The sequence below is a fragment of the Pongo pygmaeus genome, chromosome 12 (assembly GCF_028885625.2).
Source record: "Pongo pygmaeus isolate AG05252 chromosome 12, NHGRI_mPonPyg2-v2.0_pri, whole genome shotgun sequence".
Taxonomy (NCBI): domain Eukaryota; kingdom Metazoa; phylum Chordata; class Mammalia; order Primates; family Hominidae; genus Pongo; species Pongo pygmaeus.
Genome location: NC_072385.2, coordinates 100,454,352 through 100,480,911, shown reverse-complemented (window position 1 = coordinate 100,480,911; position 26,560 = coordinate 100,454,352). Strand labels below are relative to the sequence as shown.

Sequence of the window (26,560 nt, the reverse complement as noted above, 5' to 3'; positions counted from 1 at the left end):
GGTGGCATGTGCCTGTAGTCCCAGCTACTCAGGAGGCTAACACGGGAGAATCGCTTGAACCCAAGAGGCGAGGTTGCAGTGAGCCAAGATCGCGCCACTGTACTCCAGCCTGGGTGACAGAGCAAGCCTACGTCTAGAAAAAAAATTTCTGGTTGGTGGGGTAACGGTGATTTTGATTTTCTACTTTGTCTCCAGGATAAATAAGCATGTACTACTTTTATAATCAGGAACAAAACCCAGTATGTTTTCAAAATGTACAAAGCTAAGTCTCTGTTCTGATTTCTTGCTGTCATTGCTGACAATATGTTTGTGCTAATTCAGTGGCATTGACGGCTTCTCCTCCAAGTAAAGGGCTATATCCTGTTTGTGACAGCATAATCCATTGTAATGGAAAAGATTATGATGCACTGGCCTGTTCTATGACTTCACTGCATTCATCAGCAACAGGAAACAAAGACATGCACTTTTTTCATAATTGTTTTAGTAATAATTGACAATTGGAGGAAATGAATGGCAGAAAACAATTATGGGCAGACAAGATGGTCAGCAAATCAAACTGGGAAATGCAGGGGAGCCCGTCTCAACTTTATTCATGAAGCGATTTCAGAACATTACAAAGATATTATTGTTTTGTTCTCAGTCTACTCCTGAAATCACTATTGTTTTATTTTTTTCTTTTTTACCAGCAGTTACACAATTCTTTGCTGGCAGCAATGACTTCCAATGTGTTTTTAATTCAGTAATCCGGTAATCCCACAACAGGGATTTAGTGCTGAACTTTTTATGTTTATTAATATTCAAGGTCAGTGTGAACGCCTCCCTGTGTGCATAGCTAGTAAAATGCACAGCGATATTGCTGCGACTTTTCTTGCCTCTGAATAACTCCCTGTTGCCCAGACATAGAATCTTAAAAGTTACTTTCTATTACATTTATAAATAGCAAATTCATGTTTCTGTTTTTTAAATTGTCCCTAGTCTTCATTTTAATAGCAATGGGCAGGAGAATAAAACAACAAAAACTCAAAACAAGTGAATTAATGATTCAATATCTAGTTTCCATGAAATGGGCACATCCCTTAGATGAAAATGAGGGATGTGTTATCAATTAGGAAACAGTTAAGTAAGGTAGGTATTATGCTGTGGTAACATTTACTTATTTCTCTTAGCGGCCTGTGTTCATAGTTGTCTTGTTGGGTATTACTAGAATTCTTTGGATGGGGAAATTAAACGTGCGTGGGCTGTTACATCACTCCAAGTCATACTCTTCTCTGGTTAGCCTGATGTGGAGTAAAATTCGGCAGCAGCTCTGACTTCCAGTTTTAAAGACTACTTACTGCTCTTACTATTTATTATGGAACACCCTACAGCACAGTCCTGTAGAAATACATACCTGTAATCCCAACAGTTTGGGTGGCAGAGGCTGGAAGATCACTTGAACCCAGGTGACCAGCCTGGGCAACATAGTGAGATCCTGTCTCTAAAAAAAAAAAAAAAAAAAAAGCTGGGCATGGTGGTACATGCTTATAGTCCTAGATATTCAGGAGGCTGAGTTGGCAACATGGTTTGAGCCCAGTTGTTCAAGTCTACAGTGAGCTATGATCACACCACTGCACTCCAGCCAGGGCAACAAAGTAAGACCCTGTCTCAAAAAAATTTAAAAAATAAAGTAAAATAAAAAATAAAATATAAATAAAATGTGAGCCACTAATGTGACCTACATAGTTCATTTTACATTTTCTAGTGGCCACATTTTAAAAAATAAAAAGAAACAGATAAAATGAATTTTAATATCATAGTGCCTCACACCTGTAATCCCAGTGTTTTGGGAGGCAAAGGTGGGAGGATTGCTTGAGGTCAGGATTTCAAGAACAGCCTGGGCAGCATGGCAAGACCCTGTCTCTACAAAAAAAAATTTTAAACATTAGCTGGGCATGGTGGTGCATGCCTGTAGTCCTAGCTACTCAGGGGATTGAGGTGAGAGGATTGCTTGAGCCCAGTAGTTCGAGGATGCAGTGAACTATGATTGCACCACTCACTGCACTCCAGCATGGGCAACAGCAAGACCCTTTCTAAAATAATAATAATAATATAGTTGATTTAACCAAATATATCCAAGATAACATTTCAACATGTACCCAATATAAAAAACCACTAATAAAACATTTTATATTCCCTTTTTGTAATAAGTCTTTGAAACCCAGTGTGTATTTTATGCTTACTGCATGTCTCAACTCAGACTAGCCTCATTTCAAGTTGATAGCTTCAGGTGCCTAGTGGCTACTGTATAAGACAGTGCAAATCTAAACAGAAGAGCTACGGTGCCACCCACAGCTACATAAGTATTGTGAAATTTAGACTATGAGGTATTGCTACCTTTTCTGTACTCACAGTCATCTCCATTCTGAAACATTGAGCTGAACATTCTATATCAAGTAAAACTGAATAGTTGAATAGCAAGCCAAGGACTGGCAGTTTTGGAGATTTGGCTTATTAGAATGATTCAGCTCTTCACCTGGGCTGGGTAACTATGGATTCCTCAGTTGAGAATTAGGACAATAGAAGTTTTTTTTTAAACATTATCCAAATTTGAAATCTGGATGATATGCTTGTAAAAGACTTTATCACAATGTTTTCAAGTCAATTTAGACATAGGAATAGATTCAATTACACAGCCTAAAATTGAGTTCCAAAAACCATTATAGACATTATGCTCCTAATAGTGCCTACAACTTAGTACAAAGAAATAAATCTTTAGCAATGAAAACACACGCAAGTGCACATGCACGCACGCACATACTTCCAACATTGTGACCACTTGCTGATGTCTTTTTTGCATTTTGCATTTTCTTATTTGAAGGATAGGAAGTATGCTATAATAATCTTCTATAACTACTATGCCTTGGGGACTCTCATGCCAGTCAGCTGGGGTGATAAAGATAGCTTCTGTGTGCTAAATACGGAGATACAAAAATAGAACTAGTGGAAGTGGATAAAATCAGAAGACACTGTAGGTTCTTATGGCCCCACCAATGGCAGAGACTTCGAAACATAGGTCTCTGAAATCCTGGCAATGAGTTGCAGCCAACTGGAATGATCATATTTTTGGTTCTTGTCTTATTCCATGAGGGTTTGGTTATGAAACTAGAGTTTAACCAGTCAGAAAATTCTGAAATCAAAATAAAAGTTAAAGACATATATAAATAATGACCATTCATTGCACGATTTACAAATTGGTAATGGTCCAAAAGTTTGTTTTTAATAATTTTTTTGGCCCTCTGAATTCACTTTACATTTTCTGCATAGAAACAAACTTATAAATAGTGACTGCATACTGCACCTAAAATGCCACGTATCTACAACGAAATTATTACAACGTATTTATATTATATTATTTATTCTAAATATGTATGCATTTTAAATCATTCAATGAAATCTATTAATGTATTATTTCTACATTAATACATTATATGATATATTAATATGCTAATAATTATATCACATTAATATATTAATAATATGTTAATTAACCAAACAGAAAAAGTATATACTGGATCGACAAAACCACCTTGAATTCAAAGCAACAAACACTAGTAAAGAATCCAGGAAGTGCCAGGTGCTGTACTGGAGTCACAGACAAGCATAAGAGATAAATCATATTTATCTTGTTTCTTAATATTGGAGGAAAAGCAAATTTACTAAAGAAAACTGAGGAAGTAGATGGAATTCTTGTTTTTAAAGGGGACTGCCTTATCTAAGTGACCCTTAGTTAGAGAGACCTTTTTTAGGCTTTTATGTCTAATTTTACTGTTAAACTTTGTGCTTGCCTTTTCCTGAAGGACAAAGTACGACTAGCGCTGCTGTTAATGTGTAGCCATACTTTTTTGTTGGTTCCCAAATAGGGTAATTTTGTTTGTTTGTTTGTTTGTTTTGTTTTTGAGATGGAGTCTCGCTCTGTCACCCAGGCTGGAGTGCAGTGGTGCAATCTCGGCTCACTGCAAGCTCTGCCTTCCGGGTTCACGTCATTCTCCTGCCTCAGCCTCCTGAGTAGCTGGGACTACAGGCACCCGCCACCACGCCAGGCTATTTTTTTTTGTATTTTTAGTGGAGATGGGGTTTCACCATGTTAGCCAGGATGGTCTCGATCTCCTGACCTTGTGATCCACCCGCCTCGGCCTCCCAAAGTGCTGGGATTACAGGCGTGAGCCACCACACCTGGCCCAAGTAGGGCAATTTTTTTGGGAAATTTTTTGGATTTTTTTTTGGTTCCCAAATAGGGTGAGATTTTTGTGAAGTAACACTTGGCTAAGAAGTAGAAGAGAGGAAAGTAAAGAGAATGGTTAGAATTAAATATGCAGGCAGATGAGAATTGTACATGATTGTCCAGTTCTCCTGGGAGAAAGGGTGGGGAAGACCAGAGGACTGAGCTTCAAGAAATGATCCTCAACAGCCTCTAGGATGGGGAAAAGGAAGGGAGGGAATGTGTGCAATTAGCCTTCACATACAAATTTCTGAGTCAGTTAAAGAAAAATCTCTTGGTGAGTGCCATTAACTGTTGGATCCTGCAGAGACCACCATTGAAAAAAAATAATCACTAGAAAATGAGGAAGGACTGGGCCAGGTGCGGTGGCTCACACCTGTAATCCCAGCACTTTGGGAGTCCAAGGCGGGCGCATCACGAGGTCAGGAGATGGAAACCATCCTGGCTAACACGGTGAAACCCTGTCTCTGCTAAAAATACAAAAAATTAGCTGGGTGTTGGTGGCAGGTGCCTGTAGTGCCAGCTACTCGGGAGGCGGAGGCAGGAGAATGTCGTGAACCTACACTCCAGCCTGGGTGACAGATCGAGACTCCGTCTCAAAAAAAAAAAAAAAAATAGGGGGGAAGCAGTGACCAAGTCAGGCACAAATGGGCCTTCAGGGAAGGTCAAGAAATCTGGGTTGAGTAGTCCCACTGGTTGATTTCACAAAACAGCGAGAATCAGGGACCTACAAATGAGTTGAGATTATGTATGTAGCCCAAGGAACAGGAGGCTGGGCCAGGGGGACAGACTGTTCTGGAACACTCTCTTATTTCTTCTGCTGGGAACTAGGGCTGTTTCTTTGGTAATGGAGGCCCTCTGACAAAAAAAAACATTGGGTAGTTGTGCCACATGCTACTCAAAGAGGTGCCCCAACATTGGAGTGTGCACATTTTTTTTTTTTTTTTTTGAGACAGAGTTTCACTCGGTCACCCAGGCTGGAGTGCAGTGGTCCGATCTTGGCTCACTGCAACCTTCGCCTCCTGAATTCAAACCATTCTCCTGCCTCAGCCTCCTGAGTACCTGTGATTACAGGCGTGCACCACCATGCCTGGCTAATTTTTTGTATTAGTAGAGACGAGATTTCACCATATTGGCCTTGAACTCCTGATATCAAGTGATCCGACCGCCTTGGCCTCCCAAAGTGCTGGGATTACAGGCGTGAGCCACCGCGCCCAGCCCATGTCTGTGTTTTCTATCTGAAACTGTCTCCCCACCTTCTGGTCAACGAATGCATCCTTCTTCAATGTCTTCTCTCAATTTCTTTTGTTTCTAGGATATTTTCTTTTAAAACATCCATATCTCTTTTTTGCCATGGAAACTACACCCAATCTACCTGAACCTGCGGCACCCCTCTGATGACCCATTTGGATTCTCTGATTTCACTGCCAAAATTCTCAGTGAGTATTCCATCACATACCACCTTTATTTTCTCACTTCTCTTTCAGATTTTAAACACATAAAATCTGATCGCCTGTTTTCAACCCCACTGAAACTGTGATGTCAGAAACTTTGTAAATGATGAAGTGAACAACATTTTTCTTCTTCCTCCTTTGATGATGAAGCTGTCACCAGTCTTGAGTGAATTTGCCCTCTTCAGAAATGCTATAACATTTATAAACTGTAATACTATATAAATACTTTCTTATATATTTAATCCCATGTCTGGTGGTGTTTCTTTAATTTATTCAACTACTATTTGCCTCTGTGGTTAATTTTCCAAGAGTTTCTTCTCTCAACAACCTAATTATAAATTCCTTCATGTCTAGGCCTTATTTTGTGCTTTAAAAAAAATCTCTCTGTGGTACACTAATGTTCATAACAGCATTATTTATAATAGCTGAAAGGCAGACACAACCAGACACAACCCACATGTCTATCAACAGACGAAGAGATAAACAAAATGTGGCGTAGACATGCAATGGGAAATTATTCAGCCACAAAAAGGAATGAAGTTCTCATACATGCTAAAATATGAATGTACCTTGAAAACATCATGCTAAGTGAAATAATCCAGACACAAAAGAACCAATATTATATGATTCCACTTATGTGAAATATCTACAATATGCAGATTCATAGAAACAGAAAGTAGATTAGAGGTGGCTGGGAGCTGGGGGAGAAGGGAGAATAGAGAATTATTTCTTAATAGTTGTAAAGTTTCTGTTTGGTGTGATAAAAAAGTTTTGCAAATAGTGGTGATGATTGCACAACACTGTGAATGTAATTAATACTACTGAATAGTACATGTAAAAATGGTCAAAATAGCAAATTTATGTTATATATATTTTATTACAATTTAAAAATTAACTATATAATATAGCAAAACCCAGTGAATTGTATGGTATGTGAATTATGTTTCAATAAACCTATTTTAAAGAAATCCCTCTGGGAACCAGATATAACCTTACATATAATAAATGTTTAAGTAATATTTTGTATCATTTGTTGTAATGAGATTCATTAGGACACAAATTTACATGTGGTAGAGATTAGACATGTTTTTCAAATTATGCATACCAGGTATAACATGATTACTCTCTGTTTGGGGCTTTAAGTAGGTTTAGACGAAAGCCAAGTGCTGTGCAAGTGTGAATTGAGACCTTAAACAATGTCTTAATCATTTCTACCTCTCCTAGATTACCAGACATAAGATCAGGTGCATGACACATACCAACTTCCTAATCTTAAATTTGGTGAATGAATGAATGAATGAAAGTATTAACAAAGTATGCAGAGTTACCTTGCATATATATGCATGTATGTTTTTTCTCAACCAACCTTTCATCGTTGCAATTGAGACATTACTTTTTCAGACATCTACTTTTAAGACATAATACATTATACTATGTAGATAGCATAGAATATTGTGCAGGCATCTAGAAAAAACCATGTTTGATGACATACAACAGAATATTTGATGACATTGGAATATTTAATAATATTTAGGCTGGGCGTGGTGGCTCACACCTGTAATCCCAGCACTTTGGGAGGCCAAGAGGGGTGGACCATGAGGTCAGGAGATTGAGACCATTCTGGCCAAGGTGAAACCTCATCTCTACTAAAAATACAAAAATTAGCTGGGCGTGGTAGTGCACGCCTGTAGTCCCAGCTGCTAGGGAGGCTGAGGCAGGAGAAATGCTTGAACCTGAGAGGCAGAGGTTGCAGTGAGCCGAGATTACACCACTGCACTCCAGCCTGGTGATAGTATGAGACTCCGTCTCCAAAAAGAAAAAGGAATATTTAATACAGTGAAAATATTTATGATATATGGTAAATACAAAATGCAAACTTTTGTATATTTGCCCATTATGCATTTTAGTAAAGATAAGAAAGATATTTTATTACTTAGTTCTGTGTAACAAATCATTCCAAAACTAAGTGCCTTTAAACAACCGTAATCATTTATTACCTCACATGATTTCTATGGGCCAGAAATTCAGGAGAAGGTCAGATTAAGGAGTTTCATTTGTGAGGCTGCAGTCAGTTGTCACTTGGGACTAGGGTCTTTGGAAGACTCAATAGGGACTAGAGATTTGCTTTTCTTATCGTTATTTCCAGGCCCCAAGCTTTATTAAGATATTGACAAACTAAAATTGTATATATTTGTGATGTAAAACATGATGTTTTGATATATGTATACATTACAAAAAGATCAAATCAGCTATTTAACATACTTATCACCTCATATACCGATCATTGTTTTTGTGGTGAGAACATTTAAGATACACCCTCTTAGCAATTTTCAAGTATACAACACAATATTATTAACTACAGTCACCATGCTGTACGATAGAACTCATACATCTTGTCAAACTGAAATTTTGTACCCTTTGATCAAAACCTCCTCATTCTCACCTCTTCCCAGCCCCTTGCAACCCTCATTCTACTCTGTGTTACTGAGTTCAACTTTTTTAGATTCCAAAAAAAATGAGATCCTGCAGAACTTGTCTTTCTGTGTCTGGCTTATTTCACTTAGCATAATAGTCTCCAGGTTTATCCATGTTGTTGCAAATTACAGAATTTTCCTATTCTTTAAGGCTAAATAGCACTCCATTGTATATACCACATTTTCTTTATCCATTCATCTGTCAATGGATGCTTAGGCTGATTCCACATCTTGGCTATTGTAAATAATGCCACGATGAACATGGAGTGTAGGCATCTCTTTGACATGCTGATTTCATTTTCTTTGGATAAATACTCAGAAGTGGGATTGCTGAAGTATATGATAGTTCTATTTTAAATTTTTTTTCTTTTTTCTTTTCTTTTCTTTTTTTTTTTTTTTTTGAGACAGAGTCTTGCTCATTTGCCCAGGCTGGAGTGTAGTGGCGCGATCACGGCTCACTGCAAACTCCGCCTCCCAGGTTCACGGCATTCTCCTGCCTCAGCCTCCTGAGTAGCTGGGACTATAGGCACCCGCCACCACGCCTGGCTAATTTTGTTTTTGTATTTTTAGTAGAGATGGGGCTTCACCGTGTTAGCCAGTATGGTCTCGATCTCCTGACCAGGATGGTCTCCAACTCCTGACCTCGTGATCTGCCCGCCTCAGCCTCCCAAAGTGCTGGGATTACAGGCGTGAGCCACCGTGCCCAGCTGAGCATTTTTTCATATACCTATTGGCCATTTGTATTTCTTCTTTTGAGAAATACCTCTTCAGGTCCTTTACCCATTTTAAAATTTGAATTATTTGTTTTATTGCTATTGAGTTGCTTTGAGTTCCTTACATATTTTGGATATTGGTCCCTTATCAAATATAATACATAGTTTGCAAATATTTTCTACCATCCCACAGACTGTCTCTACATTCTGTTGATTATTTACTTTGCTGTGCAGAAGCATTTTTGTTTGATGCAATCTCAACTCTCTGTGTTTACTTTTGTTGCCTGTGCTTTTGGAGTCATATCTAAGAAATCATTGCCCAGACCAATGACAAGAAGATTTTCCCCTATCTTTTCTTGTAGTAGTTTTATAGTTTTCAGGTGTTAAGTTTAAGTTTTTAATCTATTTTGAGTTTAAGTTTTAATCTATTTTGAGTTCATTTTTGTATGTGACATAAGGGTTCGATTTCATTTACTGCTGCTTTCAAAGTTTTTTCTTTGTCTTTTGAGAATTTGATTGTAATGTGTCTTGGTGAAGATCTCTTTATATTTAATCTGCTTGGGGCTATTTGGGCTTCATAGATCTGGATGCTCATTTGCCTCTCCAGATTTGGGAAGTTTCTTATCATTATTTCTTTACATAAGCATTCTGCTTTTTTTTCTTTCTTTGCTACTTTTGTGAATCCCCTAATGTATATATTGGATTGCTTGATGTTGTCTCATAAATCCTATAGGCTTTTCTCATTCTTACTTATTCTTTGTTGTTGTTGTTGTTTCTCTGGCTGAATATTTCAAATGATCTGTCTTTGAGCTCACTGATTCTTTTTTCTGCTTGATTGAGGCTACTGTTGAAGCTCTCTATGGAATTTTCAGTTCCATCACTGTGTTCTTTAGATCCAGAATTTCTGCCTTGTTCTTTTTTATGGTTTCTATACCCTCATCGAATCCCCTATTTTGCTTTCATATTGTTTTCATGATTTGATTTAGTTATCTGTATTCTCTTATAGCTCACTGAGCTCTGTTAAGATGATTATTTTGAATTCTCTGACAGGCAGTTCATAGATCTCCATTTCTTTAGGGTCAGTTACTTAATTTTGTTGTTTGGTGGTGGTGTTTCCCTTATTATTCACTATCTATGTGGCTATATATTGATGTCTATGCACATGAAGAAGTAAGCACCTGTTCTATCTTTTACATATTGGCTTTGGAAAGCTCTCACCAGTCAGTCTATCTAGAGATTCTGGGTGGGTTGTTTGGTGGAATCTGAGAGCAGGCTTGCTCCTGTATTCTCAGGCAAGTTGCCTTGGTGCCTGAGTCAGCAGGCGGGAAGGCCTGGAGCTTGGATCTCCTGGGGTAGGCCTTGATTCTGGGTTCATGGGAGTGAATCTGGATCCTGTGTTTGCAGGGGCTGGCCTGAAGTCTAGGTTCATAGGGGCCAACCTGTCCCCAAGATGGACCTTGAGCCTGAGTTCATAGAGGCCCACTTTGTTCTAGGATGGGCCTGGAGCCTGAGTCCACACAAGGGCTAGCCTGGTTACTGGGACTTGCCTGAAGCCTGTGTCTGCGGGGGTTGGCCTAGAGGTTGAGCTGCTGTGGCAGACATGCCTCTGGATGTAGAGCCTAGTGCTGTTGTATTGGTGTGGTGCTTGAATGGAGCTGAAGCCTGATGCTATAGAGGCCTGCTTGCAGCCTGGGGCCATAGGGGCTGGCCCAGCATTAGGGTAGCCCTGGATGCCCTTATCCACATGTGCTAGCCTAGAAACTGGGATCATGAGGGCTGCTCTGGCATTGGATTTCACTGAACTGGGCCCGATGCTGTGGTCCATAGCAAAGTAGGGTGTTCAGTTCACTCTCCTTCCCCCACAGGGAAGGTATCTTTCTCTGTGCTGTGCACCCCTTGGGGGAGGGATGATATGAGTAATATGACACTCTTTCTCGCTCTCTTCAATGTGCCTTTTCTTATTTCTGTACTACACCCTAGTTATGTAATCTCTCACTGGGATTCATTAGTTCTTGAGAAGGTACATTCATGCATGGATAGTTGTTCAAATTGGTGTTTCTGTAAGGGGATATGTGCTGGAAAATACTATTCCACCATCTTGCTGAGGTCTGCTTTTGAGGTGGCTCACTTATATGGCTGGCATGTTGGTGCTGGCTGTTAGCTGAGACTTCAGTTCCTTTCTTCGTGGACTTCTCCATGGGGCTTATTGAATACCCTTATAAGGTGGCATCTGACTGGCTTCTTTCAGAGTGAGAGATTCAAGAAACCAGGATGAAAGATGCAAGGCTTTTTATGACCTTGCCTTGGAAGTCATACGTCATCACTTTTCATGTATCCTATTGGTCACACAGGGTCAGTCCTGATTCAGCATGAGCAAAGACTACATGAGGATATGTAAGGATCTTGGGAGGCCATCTGCAGATTATCACACGTGTATGCCAAAATAATGTTATAAGAGATGTAATTAAAATTGATCTTATTTTTCTCCTTTGTACTTTTCTATACTTTAAAAGTTTTTATGATAAACATATATGATTTTTGAAATTACACACATACAAATCAATAAAAGTGGGGTGTTTTTTTTTTTGGCTTAAACAAGAGAAATTTATTTTTTACTATCCTGGAGGCTGAAGCTCAAGATCAAGGTGTCAGCAGGTTTGGTTTCTCTTGAAGTTGTCTCTGTGGATTGAGATGGCTATGTTTTTCACAGTCATCTTCTTCTTCTTTTAAGTAAAAGTTATTTTTTTAAAAGCCATACATAGTCCAGAGAGGAGTGAGTCAATTCTTGTTACTTTGATTTAACACTGAAGTCAAGTTCAAGATCAAGGTGTCAGCAGGTTTGGTTTCTTTTGAAGTTGTCTCTGTGGATTGAGATGGCTGTATTTTCACTGTCTTCTTCTTCTACTTTCTAAGTAAAGTTACTTTTTAAAAAGCCATACATAGTCCAGAGAGGAGTGAGTCAATTCCTGTTACTTTGATATGACATCAATGCATCTATATTTTTCTCTGTTTGATGTAACCCCGTAACTAAGGAAAGGAGAATTTTTATGGGAGAAGGGATGGTTTTAAATATAGAGCATAAGACTGGAAAGATGTGACCAAGGTAGAGGGTCTGGGGTAGGCATGGCAGTATTTGGGCCCCAAGGGCCAGAGACATCAAAATGGATTAAGAATATTATAAAAAGCAATGAGTGTATTATAAAGATTTTGAGCTTCCAGGTGAAGATGGGCTTAACACACACATTATCTACCTTTGTTTCCTTTTGAAACCCCATTGAGATGAGATCAAAGGGTTTTTGCACAAGTGGGAGATCACCCATCTCTCACCATAGCAGAAGGCTGGAAGTTTATTCTCTCAATAGGATAAAATATAGGGTGTTTAGGCTGGGGGACCCTGGTCTCTAGACCAGGCCCACCTAAAGGCAGACATACTACACTTGAAACTGGAATATTAACTGAAAATTTCTCCCTCAGAAAATATAATTGCTAATAGGTTGTAGGTTTTATACCTTGTATATTTGCCACAGAAAAAGGATTTTCTAGTTCTATGTCCTAAAATTTTGGGGAAGGGAGTCATTTGATTAGGGAATCATCCACCTCAATCACATGCTTCTTCCTGGAATACTCGAATGTGGCCAAAAAAAGAGAGGGACTATGATTGGTTCAGTTTGAGTCACATGCTCATCTGGGCCAAGGTAGGGGGGGCATTAGGGGTGGTTGAATGTGGTGATGGAGGAGAGTGGGGATGTCAGGAAAACAGTGTCACAGATGTCAACTATAGCTTCTCACCCTCTTCTATAGGAGATGATGTCATGTAGGCAAAGGTCCATGAAAGCTTAAAACAGTCTTATGAATGTAAGAAAAAAGTCCACTTTACCATATATTATGGTTTTCAAAGAAGATTTTTTTCTATATTATTTCAATTCTTCTTAAGAAATTCATGAAACAAATATTGCCATTCTCATCTTGTTGCTTGATCATTGAGGTGAACTCATAATGGTAATGTTCTGGACTCAGTTACTGTCCCTTGAGTGGATTAAGTCAGGGCTGGATAAGAAGCCACATCTTTTGATTCTTAGTCCTGTGCAATTTTTATTTTATCATCCCAGTGATCAGGATGGGATCACAAATTCGTAGATAACTGGGCTGGGAATGATATCCGGAGAGATGCTGCTTACAGGCAATGAACTTCATTAATGTCCATAGTTTCCTAGTATCTCACCCACAATTCCCTGAACATCAGTCCCAACACGTGTAAAATCGATAGAGACTGGGAAAGTGCTGCCAAATGCAGACCGCCTGAGGAGCCATGTGGCCTACTTTTGGAATAAGACTGAAGGATTAACTTCTGGGAAGGTCTTTCCATCTGTTTTCCCGATAAGATTGATTAAAACCATCTAACCAAGTTTTGCAGACTGTATGAAAGAACCAATGAATTGTATCATCTGGCCTGGTTTAGTTCAAATTCCTTAGAGTAGTTCTAGCTCCACTACTTAGGAAAGGAATCTTCACCATGACACCTCCTGGGGGGGAAGAGCAGCTAGGAGGTCCCAGAGGTTTGCCCCACCCTGCCCCGAGTGTCTCATTTTAGGTAGCAAGTGATACATCATTTTCAAGAAACCAGGTGGATATCAGTTAGACAATTTCACGTGCATTTAATTTAACCTTTTGCTGAAATTATGGCATGGAAACATTAGTTTCTTTGCCAGTTCTCTTTGTCTCCTTTCCATTTCTCCCACCCTCTCCTCTTCCCACCAAAGTTACTTTCCTTTGTTATTTTTGGTATAAGGAACTTTCCTTCAATTAATTTCAAGGCTTCAGAAAAGCAGTTAAAAGAAGTTGAGTTGGGGAGAGGTATCTGATCCTCTTACTACACACATATAGCCCTACACCTGTGGAATTGAACTGAGTAAAAATGGATCTGTCTTTTCGTTTGTTATTTAATGATAGTCTTTACATTTTAATGGTGAGTTTAGACCATCTACACTGTGATTATTGAGATATTAATGTTATTTTTTATTTTCGATTTATCATTCTTTCTTTCCTGACTTCTTTTGGATATTTCAAATTTTCTTTATTCCAATTTTTCCCCTCAATTGGTTACATAATCTATATCTTTTGTTTTAGTGGTAGTACTTGCAACTTTAAAATACATACTTGATTTAACAAAGTCTAATATTAATATATTCAGTCTTCTGAATAGCATAAAGACCTTAGGAACTTTAAATTCTGATCTGTCTTCCATCTTACTCCTGTTGAAAATTTTAGTTCCACTCTGTTTTAAACAAGTTTGTTAAGGTATAATTGACATATGATAATCCGCACATATTTAAAGTATACAGTTTGAGGTCTTGACATATTTATATACCCATGAGATAATCACCACAATTTTTTAAAAATTCATTTTTCTAAAAATAATTAATCCAATTCACACACAGCCATAACTGGTTGCATGTTACCAAGGTCTGCTAGTTTTATGTAAACTTGTTTTACTTAAAGAGTTCTGTAGCTTCTACACAAAAGTAACTATGATAATCACCATTCGTCAAAGTCTACTAGGCATTGTGCTAAGTGCTTTCTTTTTTTTTTTTTTTTTGAGATGGAGTCTGGATCTGTCACCCAGGCTGAAGTGCAGTGGCTTATCTTAGCTCACTGCAGCCTCTGCCTCCCAGGTTCAAGCGATTCTTGTGCCTCAGCCTCCCAAGTAGCTGAGATTACAGGTGTGGATAGAGATGGGGTTTCCTTATGTTGGCCAGGCTGGTCTCAAACTCCTGGCCTCAAGTATTCCACCCGCCTCGGCCTCCCAAAGTACTGGGGTTACAGGTGTGAGCCGCCATGCCCGACCGCTAAGTGCTTTCTTCACACTAATTATTTCCCATTGTTTTCTTCATTGTTTTTAATTTTTAATTATAGACACAATCCAAGTTTGTTATAAATGAATATACTCAACTAAAATTAGTCATATTTTTTTTAAAAAGACCTGGAACCCTCTTTTTTTCTTCAAAGTGGATATATGTTTATGGTTTGTTGTCACTGCAGATATTTTATGTGCATTTGAAAACATGCTTTATTGTAATAAAAATGGGGCTAAATGCGTAGTGTTTTTTTTCAGCCCACTTTTTAAACTTACTACATCAAGACCATCTTTCCATTACATCCTTTTCATGGCTACATGATGTATACAGCTTTCAATGAATGCATTAAGATTGTTTTGATGAATCGCCTCTTTTTTTTAGGTTCCTTCCTTCCTTTTTTTTTTTTTTGATATTACAAATGTCACGTCATTTTTATAAGATAAAATCCTGATGCGGAATGCATTATTTGCAACCCTCACTGCCACCCTTTGAGTTGGGTATTATCATTTCCTTTTCACAAATGAGGAATTTTATTATTAAAGGCTTAAGTGACTTACTTGGCTCTTACGTGACTGATTGGGGAACGAGAATCCTGGCTTCCTGTTCCTGGTGGGCAGCATTCTTACCCCTCACCACACTACCTCTCCTACTAGTTTAGAAAATGGTTAAAAAAAGTTTTTAAGTATATTTATAGTGAAATTGTCAGCAGGATTACTGAGAATTTTCAACAAATAGTAGCCTATGGAATTAGAATGCAGGGGACATATTTCAGGCAATTTATATTTTCACCTGGCCCTTCAACTGAGGACTCTGATGTGAGTGCTGAGGAGCTATTTATAGCAGGTGACTTTTGAGCACCCTGGGGAGGTTGTCAAATAGCTGTCTATCACAGACAGCTAGGAACGGCTTGCCCACTTTTTTTTGTTCTGAAAGAAAGGATACAGACCATCTGGGCCAGTAAGTTGGGTCTAAAATCGGACTTATGTTTATTTTACTTAATAAATGTGTTCTTGAATCGTATGAGTTGAATTTTGGTTGGTTGAATGCCATTTTTAGTGCACCAGGGGTGCACACATTTCTTGTAATCCTCTAATGAGTAGCTTTCTAAAACAAAGAATGCTTTGGCAATGTGAATAATTTTCCCTTAATTTATATTGAATATAATTTATTATTTTTTCTGTGCAGCAGGGAAACTTGTGCTCAGTTGTTTGTGTTTTAGAACGTGTTGGCTGCTGTAGCCATGTTAGTTAACAGTAACATGGAATATATATGCTATTAAAAATATAGACAGATATATTTATTTCAACCTCTCACTACAAAGCCCCAAAGCAAACTATGTGGTGAAGCCATATAATTCAGAAGAGGTGGGTATAGATAAAATTCCACACCAGGAGGATTGTAGCTGTAGACACTGGGTGCCCCTTGTCCCTGTTTAGATAGTGGACCCTATTTCTGCCTCAGATGGTATGTGGAAGAGCTGGCTCTCCAATTACCAAGGCCACAGTGCAGAAAATAAGGTAGAAACAAGTGAGAAGGTGACTGACCCTGTTTCCACCAGCACCATTGCATGCTGTGAAAGTATAATAAAATATTTTTAGTCCAACCTTAACATTTTTGTCCTTAATAGCACATCAGTTCACATTTGCTCATTAAAAAAATTGTTTTTACCCAATCGGCAGTTGATTCCATGGCTTCAGTGATCTTTAGAGTTCATCGAAATTGCAGTATGTGCAGATAATAAGGACTAACTGGCGGCAAATAGACTCTAACTTTTAACTTCGACAAATTTTAATCAGTTAGATTTAAGATATATTTTTTTAAAAAGTTATGATTCTACATGAAAAAGCTAACACTTTTAACATAAATGATTTCATAAATATGCCTGGTGGGATATAATGCTGAAATAAATTTTTAGTGCCTCTCGTATTACAATTTTGATCCTCAAAGTGGACATTTCTCAGACTTTTTTTTTTTTTGAGATGGAGTCTCGCTCTGTCGTTCTGTCGCCCAAGCTGGAGTGCAGTGACGCAGTCTCAGCTCACTGCAAGCTCTGCCTCCCCGGTTCAAGCCATTTTCCTGCCTCAGCCTCCCGAGTAGCTGGGGCTACAGGCACCTGCCACCATGCCCTGCTAATTTTTTTTATTTTTAGTAGAGACAGGGTTTCACTGTGTTAGCCAGGATGGTCTCAATCTCCTGACCTCATGATCCGCCCGCCTCGGCCTCCCAAAGTGCTGGGATTACAGGCGTGAGCCACCGCACCCAGCCGAGACTTTTTAAGTCTATAACTTTGCATTGCTTTTAGTTCATTTTTGGAAAAATAACTGGAAATATAGAGCATTAAAGGTAAACAAAGCCAGACACTAATTAAAGTGGTAAGGACAGATTTTAATCAGTTATAACTATTATAATAGGGAAAACAGTCTAGTGTGAACTGAGCTCAACTTTCATTTGTACAGAAGTGACTGGGCATTTTTAAGGGAGAATAAGGGAGTGGTGAGGGGACAAGGAGGGCCTCAGTAGAGTCAGGAAAGTGAAAAATTACAAAGGGTTGGTCAGTGTAAATGCAATGAAGCCAGCTGTGTCTGCTAGCTGAAAGTTGCTGAAGTTAGGATTCTGTCTTTCCAGCGAGACTGGGGGACAGAGGCCTTATCCTCTGGTGTTGACTGGAACAAGCAATAAATTTTTTTGGCAGCCTTGAGTTCTCTCCAGTTCTCTCCAAACTCCATATTAGAGTTTGTTCAAGTCTTTGTAGGCCAGGATTGAGGCCTAGTTGAGAAGAGAGCTCAGAGGAGCCTGGCTAGAGTTCGGTCAAGGAAAGAATCTTTGTCAATTGTAAATGAATAACTTTGCAATCCCAGTAATCCCAATTTTGGAACTTTATACAATGGAAATAAAAGCATTAGCAACTAAAGATACATGTACCAGGATGTTTAGTGCAACACTGTTCATAGAAGCAAAAACTGGGAACATTTTGAATATTCAGATAATGAATAAACTGTGATATATCTATACTGTGGAGTAGAACGCAACTATTAAAAAGAATAAATCAAATCTATATGATTGACTTTGAAGCCAATATAAATGGCCATGATACATTATTAAGGGAAAAATCAATTTACAGAGTAATGGGGTTTTGAAAGTTGTATTTGAAAATAGAACCCCATACATATATATGTAGGAGATAGCTTTTTCTATCCTATATTGCATTTTGATACAGGATAGAGAAAGATGTGTGTTATCTCAGTGAAATGAGAATGGATAGGAAAGAGGGTTATTACATTTTTCCTTATCTATATGTCTGTACTCTTCAACTTGCTACAGTGGGCATGTATTGTTTTTTAGATATAAATTTTTTTTTTTTTTTTTTTTTTTGAGACAGAGTCTTGCTCTGTCACCCAGGCTGGAGTGCAATGGCGTGATCTCGGCTCACTGCAACCTTCACCTCCCATGTTCAAGCAATTCTCCTGCCTCAGCCTCCCGAGTAGCTGGGACTACCGGCACAAGCCACCATGCCCGGCTAATTTTTTGTATTTTAATAGAGACAGGGTTTCACCTTGTTGCCTAGGCTGGTCTTGAACCCCTGAGCTCAGGCAATCCACCTTCCTCAGCCTCCCCAAGTGCTAGGATTATGGACGTGAGCCACTGCACCCAGCCAGATTTAAATATCTTATAATATAAATCACACACACAGGAGTCCTGCTCGTCTTATTTTATAAATGGAAACAAGACTATCCTTCAATGTGATAATGTGAGTATTCTGGCCATTAGTATGTAAGTCTAAAAGGATTTACAGGAATTCAAATACCTATCAAACTTCACTGCTTAGGTTGATAGTTTTCAAGTGTTGCAATCCATGCTCCTCTGCATTGATTTCTCACTGCCATGTGTTTATTTCCATCAACCAAGAAGATTTATTGAGCTTTATACCACTGATGGTCTACATTAAGGAATCAACATCCATCCCCCACTTCCAATCCCTTGCCTCTCAATTTGAGAAGTTTTACCCCAACCTAAACTTATCTGTTACTTTTTATTTATGAGACTGGCAATCACAAAGATGAGCTTTGAGAAGACTCCTTTTTAAAATTAAAACATTAGGGAAAACTGGTAATTTCCCTACCACTATTTTATTTTATTTTATTTTATTTTTCAAGATAGTCTTTCTCTGTCACCCAGGCTGGAGTGCAGTGGCACGATCTCTGCTCACTGCAACCTCCACCTCCTGGGTTCAAGTGATTTTCCTGCCTCAGCCTCCTGAGTATCTGGGATTACAGGTGCCATCACCACACTCAGCTAATTTTTGTATTTTTAGTAGAGGTGGGGTTTCGCCATGTTGGCCAGGCTAGTCTTGAACTCCCAAGCTCAAGTGATGCACCTGCCTTGGCCTCCCAAAGTGCTAGGATTACAGACGTAAGCCACTGTGCCCAGCTCCTACCACTTTTTAAAATGTGTTTCTGAAAGTGCTTTCTTAGTTTATGCCTTGTGATCTACAAATAAGAAATCTTGTAGCAATAATGTTAGATCTTCATTCCTCAGCAGATTCTTACTCTGCTATGGATTCCCAGGAAGTCATGAGAATATTTTACCCAAAAGTTTTCCACACACAAAGTTATAAGTAATACCGAGACTGCAGCCAAAAGATTGAGCAAATCCAGTGTAAGTAAATCATGGTGCTATTTAAGAAATGTATGACAAAGGGAGTGATACTTCAGAAAAGGACATGGGATAATGGAAATGAGGTTAAAAGCCCAGGCCTCACGAGGTTATAACTGAGAGACTGTGATGGTTGAATTAAAACTTGAGCAAGGGGTTTGGCACTAAGGCTGGAAAATAGGACTTGCAGTTAGCTAGCTGGGTTTGGATAATCTGGTAATTAAAGTGAAGAGCAAAAGCGATTAACTGGAACATTGACATTGTTTAGAATTATGCACAATGTTGAGCAGATGGATTTGGTATCAAATTAACATGGCTATTTTATAATTACAGCCATGATGTAAAAATTCATTCATTTGGAAAGAGGAAAAAAAAATGAAGAAAGAAAGTGAGCATCATTCTCCAGCCAGTGCTAGTGGGCTACCACGTGAACCCAGAACAGCTTAGTGGACTCAAAAGGAGGCCTGTATTGATTGTTGATTTAGAGTGAGGCTGTGATGCAAAGATGAGGAGAAGAAGCAGAAGAAGCCTAGAGTTCGCATTTGAGAACAAGAGGATATAGAGGTTTTCTTTTTCTTTTTCTTTTTTTTTTTTTTAAGACAGAGTCTCGCTCTGTTGCCCAGGCTGGAGTACAGTGGTGCCATCGGCTCACTGCAACCTACACCTCCCGGGTTCAAGCGATTCTCCTGCTTCAGCCTCCCAAGTAGCTGGAATTACATGCGCCCACCACCACAGCCCTGCTAGTTTTTGTATTTTTAGTAGAGATGGGGTTTCACCATATTGGTCAGGCTGGTTTCAAACTCCTGACCTCAGGTGATTCACCCGCCTCAGCCTCCCAAAGTACTGGGATTACAGGTGTGAGCCACTGCGCCGGCCAGATGTAGAGTTTCTAACTGCACCTTTCCTGTGATTCTTATGAAGATCAAATTGCGCCCCCACCTCATGCATTAAGCTATCACACATTTCAAGAAAAAGAATTTAAATATTTACTTTGTGTCGTTTATCCCTGAATCAGCTTTGTAGTTCTGCTTAGAAATAGCAACTATACTAATGCTTGAATAGAAAGGAAATCATAAATCTGAAAATTCTCCTTATAGTATTCTCTGCACATTAAAATGATTCTCAGAAAAATGCAGAGGTTGCCTCAGGATTTTTATTTATTTATTTTACTATAAGAAACTCTTTTCAAGAATGAAAAGAATCCCAGAATCAATAGTGGCATTTCAGAAGATCTAGATTCAGATTAACTTTACCACTCATCTGTAGTTTATAGGAGTGAGAACCTCAAAAACGAATGAAACTTCTGTCAAATCAAATAGTTTTGAAATAAAAATAATTGGGGGAGAAAGTTGTGTGTCAGTAATTATGCTAAACAAGGTGTTTTGTGGCATGAACGCTAAATTTTCCTTCTCAGGTTTTACTGAATCCAGCTTCAGCTAGAAATCTAGGCTAGTTTACAGAAGATGATTAGATGGACAGAAAATGTTAAGAGAGAAACACTGCCATAAAGGTAAATTCAAGTGAATTATAATAAATAAATGCGTTTATGCTAAAGCTAGTATGTTTTAAAAAGTGAATGAAGTTTAATAAAAAGAAAGAAAAGAGAAGAGATAAAAGACAGGGAAAAGAAAGAGAACTGAAAGGGGAAGATGATTGTTAATCTGGACCAATTTGTCTGTAAATTTGGGAGTTTCTCCAGGATGCTGAAGAAAGGGGGCCCACAGAGGCTGGGGTGTAGAGGTGCCTCCAGCACAGCCCTCCTCTGGTAGAGGCTGTCTGCTCCTTCATTCTTTTTTTTTTTTTTTGGAGACAGAGTCTCGCACTATCGCCCAGGCTGGAGTACAATGGCGCAATCTTGGCTCACTGCAACCTCTGCCTCCCAGGTTCAAGCGATTCTCCTGCCTCAGCCTCCCAAGTAAGCTGGGATTACAGGTGCCTGCCGCCACACCTGGCTATTTTTTTGTATTTTTAGTAGAGATGCGGTTTCACCATGTTGGCCAGGCTGGTCTCGAACTCCTGACCTCGTGATCCGCCTGCCTCGGCCTCCTGAAGTGCTGGGATTATAGGCATGAGCCACCGTGCCCAGCCCTTTCATTCTTTTTATTTGTACATGTGCATACCTCATTTTACTGTGCTGTGCTCTATTACACTTCACAGATACTATGTTTTTTTACAAATTGAAAGTTTAAGGCAACCCTGCCTCAAGCAAGTCTATTAGGGCCATTTTTCCATTAGCATGTGTTCACTTCATTTCTCATTTTAGTAATTCTTGCAATATTCAGACTTTTAAATTATTATTATTATTATTATTATTATTATTAGATGGAGTTTTGCTCTGTTGTCCAGGCTGGAGTGCAGTGGCACTATCTTGGCTCACTGCAACCTCCGCCTCCTGGGTTCAAGTTGTTCTCCTGTCTCAGACTCCCAAGTAGCTGGGATTACAGGGACATGCCACCACACCTGGCTAATTTTTTGTATTTTAGTGGAGTCAGAGTCTTACCATGTTGCCCAGGCTGGTCTTGAACTCCTGAGCTCAGGCAATCTACCCACCTCAGCCTCCCAAAGCGTTGGGATTACAGGTGTGAACCACCGTGCCTGGACTTAAATTATTATTATATTTTATATCTATTTTGGTGATCTGTGATCAGTGATCTTTTTTTTTAAAAAAAAAAAAAAAAAAAGATAGGGTCTTGCTCTGTCGCCCAGGCTGGAGTGCAGTGGCCAATCACAGCTCACTGCAGCCTTGACTTCCCCTGCCCAAGTGATCCTCCCACCTTAGCTAACCGAATAGCTGGGATTACAGGCACATGCCACCACACCCAGCTGATTTCTTTTCTTACATTTTGAAGAGATGGGGTTTCACTATGTTGCCCAGGTTAGTCTCGAACTCCTGGGCCCCAGCAATTCTCCAACCTAGGCCTCTCCAAGTATTAAACGTGTGAGCCACCATACCCAGCCTGTGATCTGTGATCTTTGATGTTACTATTGTAATTGTTTTGGGGCATTCCAAACCCCACCCATATAGGCTGGCAAACTTAATAAATGCTATGCGTGTTCTGACTGCTCTACCAACTGGCCATTTCCCTACCTCTCTTCCTCTCCTCAGGTCTCCCTATTCCCTGAGACACAACAGTATTAAAATTAGGCCAATTAATAACCTTACAGTGGCTTCTAAGTGTTCAAGTGAGAGAAAGAGTCACAATTTTCTTACTTTAGATCAAAAGCTAGACATGATGAAGCCTAGTGAGGAAGGTGTGGTGAAAGCAAAGTCTCTTGTGCCAAACAGCCAAATTGTGACTACAAAGGAAAAGTTCTTTAAGGAAATTAAAAGTGCTACTCCAATGAACACATGAATGACAAGAAAGCAAAACAGGCTTATTGCTGATATGAAGAAAGTTTTAGTGGTTTGGACAAAAGATCAAACCAGCCACAATATTCCCTTCAGCCAAAACTTAATCTAGAGCAAAGTCCTAATTCTCTTCAATTCTTGGAAGGCTGAGAGAGGGGAGGAAGCCACAGATGAAAAATTTAAAGCTAGCAGATGTTTGTTGATAAGGCTTAAGGAATGACATTATCTCCATAACATAAAAGTACAAGGTGGAAGGCTAAAGTGGGAGGATCACTTGAACCCAGGAGTTTGAGGCTACAGTGAGCTATGATCACACCACTGCACTCCACTCCAACCTGGGCAACAGAGCAAGACCCTGTGTCAAAAATAAATAAATAAACATGTTATTAAGTAAAGTACAAAATGAAATAGTAAGTGCTGATGGAGAAACTGCAGCAAGTTATCCACAAATGCTAGCTAAGATCATTGATGAAGGTAGCTACACTATACAACAGATTTTCCATGTAGATGAACCAGCCTTAAATTGGAAGAAGATGTCATCTAGGACTTTCATAGCTAGAAAGAAGTCCATGTCTGGCTTTAAAGCATCAAAGGACAGGCTGACTCTTGTTAGGGGCTAATGCAGCTGGTGACTTTAAGTTGAAGCCAATGCTTATTTGCCAATCTGAAAATCCTAGGGCCCTTAAGAATCATGCTAAATCTATTCTGCTTTTGCTCTGTAAACGGAACAACAAAGCCTGGATAACAGCACATTTGTTTATAGCTTGGTATACTGAATATTTTAATCCCATTGTTGAGACTTACTGCTCAAAAAAAACAAAAAACAAAAAACAAAAAAAAGTTTCCTTCTTACTGCTCATTGACATTGCAGCTGGTCACCCAAGAGCTCTAATGTAGATGTACAAGAGATGAATGTTGTTTTTATGCCTGCTAACACAACATCCATTCTGCAGCTCATGGATCAAGAAGTAATTCCAACTTTCAAGTCTTATTATTTAAGAGACACATTTTGTAATGCTATAGCTACCATAGATAGTCAGATCCTCTGATGGATGTGACCAGACTAAATTGAAAGGAGCAGAATAAACTGAAATCCTTCTGGAAAGGATTCACTATTCTAGGTGCCATTAAGAACATTCGTGATTCATGGGAGGAGGTCCAATCATTGACATTAATAGGAGTTTGAAAGAAGTTTACCCCAGCCCTCATGGACGACTTTGAGGGGTTTAAGATTTCAGTGGAGGGGGCTGGGCATGGTGGCTGAGGCCTGTAATCCCAGCACTTTGGGAGGCCGAGGCGGACAGATCACCTGAGGTCAGGAATTCGAGACCAGCCTGACCAGCATGGTGAAACCCTGTCTGTACTAAAAATACAAAAATTAGCCGGGCATGGTGGTGGGTGCCTGTAGTCCCAGCTACTCAGGAGGCTGAGGTAGGAGAATCACTTGAACCTGGGAGGCGGAGGTTGCAATCAGCTGAGACTGTGCCATTGCACTCCAGCCTGGGCAACAAGAGCAAAACTCTGTATCAAAAAAAAAAAAAAAAAAAAAAGATTTCAGTGGAGGAAGTCACTGCAGATGCAGGGGAAACAGACATAATGCTATTGCACACTTAATAGACTACAGTATACTATAAACATAATTCAAAAAATTTTCCGTAACCCAGGTTTAACTAGAAGAGGATGAGCAAGTCTAGGAAAACTTCTATGGCTGCTAAGTCATTCTGGGGAGGTAAATGCTCAGGGTTTGAAGTCAGACAGACCTGGGTTTACATCCCTCTTTGCTGCTCACTAGTTGCAGGCGGGCTAGTTAACCTCACAAAAAGTCATCTAGGGGTAATAATAGCATCTCCTTAGATCATTACTATGAGAATTAAATGAGTGTTTTGCACAGGTGTTAGCTTGTTATATATTAGTAACATACTAACTATATATATTAATAAATTCTACTTGGTATTATATATAATAATCATGATTACTTATATATGCCTTTCTACATGTTCCTCTTTTTTCCCAGAGAGATTTCAGGTACTTTGATGAATTCCTAAATGCAATGCACATTGAACACAGGCACTATATTTTTTTCAGTTATTGATATTGATTTGTTTGATTCAGGAGCTTTAGAGGTTGCAAACTCTACTCTCTGATGCTTTTAAAAATTTTTCTTTATTTTTATTTGTTACAGGCATGTAGCTAGCACAACTCTTATAATTAACTGACTGTGACTGGGTGCTTACTCTGGCCCACACACAGTTCAAAGGGAAGAAAGAGGGAAGAACAAGAAGGGTAGAGAAATCTCCCATGATTTTTAGACAAGTGTTGTAAGAAAAAAAGAGAAGGTATCAAAAAAGTGTATGTGTCTGAAAAAGAGATTGCACAAGGTAGAATTTACTGAGCTGGAGGAATATGAGAGAATGTTGCATACAAAGTCTCCTGAAAGGAAAGGAAGGCAGAGATGGGATAAGACGTGGTGTGTGTTAGTGCTTCAAATTAACAGCAGATTTTGCATCCCAACTTGATTCAGCTTGTGTGGAATTTGGTGTAGGGCAAGTGGACCCACAGATTCAGGAGGGAGCTGCTAGCAGGGGAAGTTGTACTATCTGACAGTGCCTATATGAGACTGGTACCTTTTGGGAATTTCTACCTAAGGCGGTGGCTCAGATAGGCACAAAGGCCCATTGGGACCTCCCAGAGAAACAGAATAAGAGGTGCTCAGGCAAGACCACACTTCTCCCCTCTTCCTGTATCCTTGAAACCTTTCAGAGATTTGCTGTCAAATATTGACCAGAAAGTTAAAGAAGCAAGACTTGGGAAAAAGTGACTGGTTTTTCTAATGGATGGTGAGGCTTTTTCTTTCTTTCTTTCTCTCTTAGTGTAGATGATTTGTTTTTTTTCTCTTTGTGTAGATGATTGAAGTACTTAGGTGTCTTTGTAAGTCCAGTATCTCTTTTCTTATATTAAAAAGATCTCATTAAAAAATGAACTAATAAATATTTATTATAGAAACAGTAGATAGATGCTGATGAGCATAAAGGAGGAGGAAATATATGTGACCCCCAACTCCCAGAAATAATCACTATTCAAAATTTGATATATAATGTTTCAGATTTTTAATATATTCACGTATTTTCTTAGAAAAATGGGATTGTACTGAATAAGCTTTTGCAACTTGTATATCTCACTTAATCAATGCTGAATATTTTTCCATGTTACTAATATGCTTCAACATTTTTTTTTTTTTTTGAGACGGAGTCTCGCTCTGTTGCCCAGGCTGGAGTGCAGTGGCATGATCTCGGCTCACTGCAACCTCCGCCTCCCAGGTTCAAGTGATTCTCCTGCCTCAGCCTCCTGAGTAGCTGGGACTACAGACGCAAGCCACCATGCCGGGCTAATTTTTGTATTTTTAGTAGAGACAGGGTTTCACCATGTGGGCCAGGATGGTCTCGATCTCCTGACCTCATGATCCACCTGCCTCAGCCTCCCAAAGTGCTGGGATTACAGATGTGAACCACTGTACCCAGCCACTTCAACATTATTTTATAATTGCATAGTGCTACATCTTATGAATATGTTCTAATTTATTCAACTACTTTTGGCACATAGATTGTTTCTAATATTTTCTTAGTATAAGTAATGCTGTGTGAAATATCCTTATACATATGCAATCCATATTCTTTTCTTGGGATATATTTCTAGAACAGGAACTGCTGAGTTAAAGGGTATTCCCATTTTAAAAAGCTTTTGATATGCATTACAAAATTATCTTCCTCCTATGTTGTACGATTTATATTCTTTCTGGTAGAGTAT

General features: G+C 39.1%; 1 protein-coding gene across 1 annotated transcript in view; it reads left to right on the top strand.

Moving 5' to 3' along the window:
• The window catches only part of RASGRP3 (RAS guanyl releasing protein 3), a 129,692-nt gene that overhangs the window by 5,903 nt on the left and 97,229 nt on the right, over window positions 1-26,560 (top strand). Inside the window, exon 2 of the mRNA XM_054475214.2 lies at window positions 5,574-5,697. The gene's annotated coding sequence lies outside the window, so the exon portion shown is untranslated. The remainder of the gene's footprint in view (window positions 1-5,573; window positions 5,698-26,560) is intronic.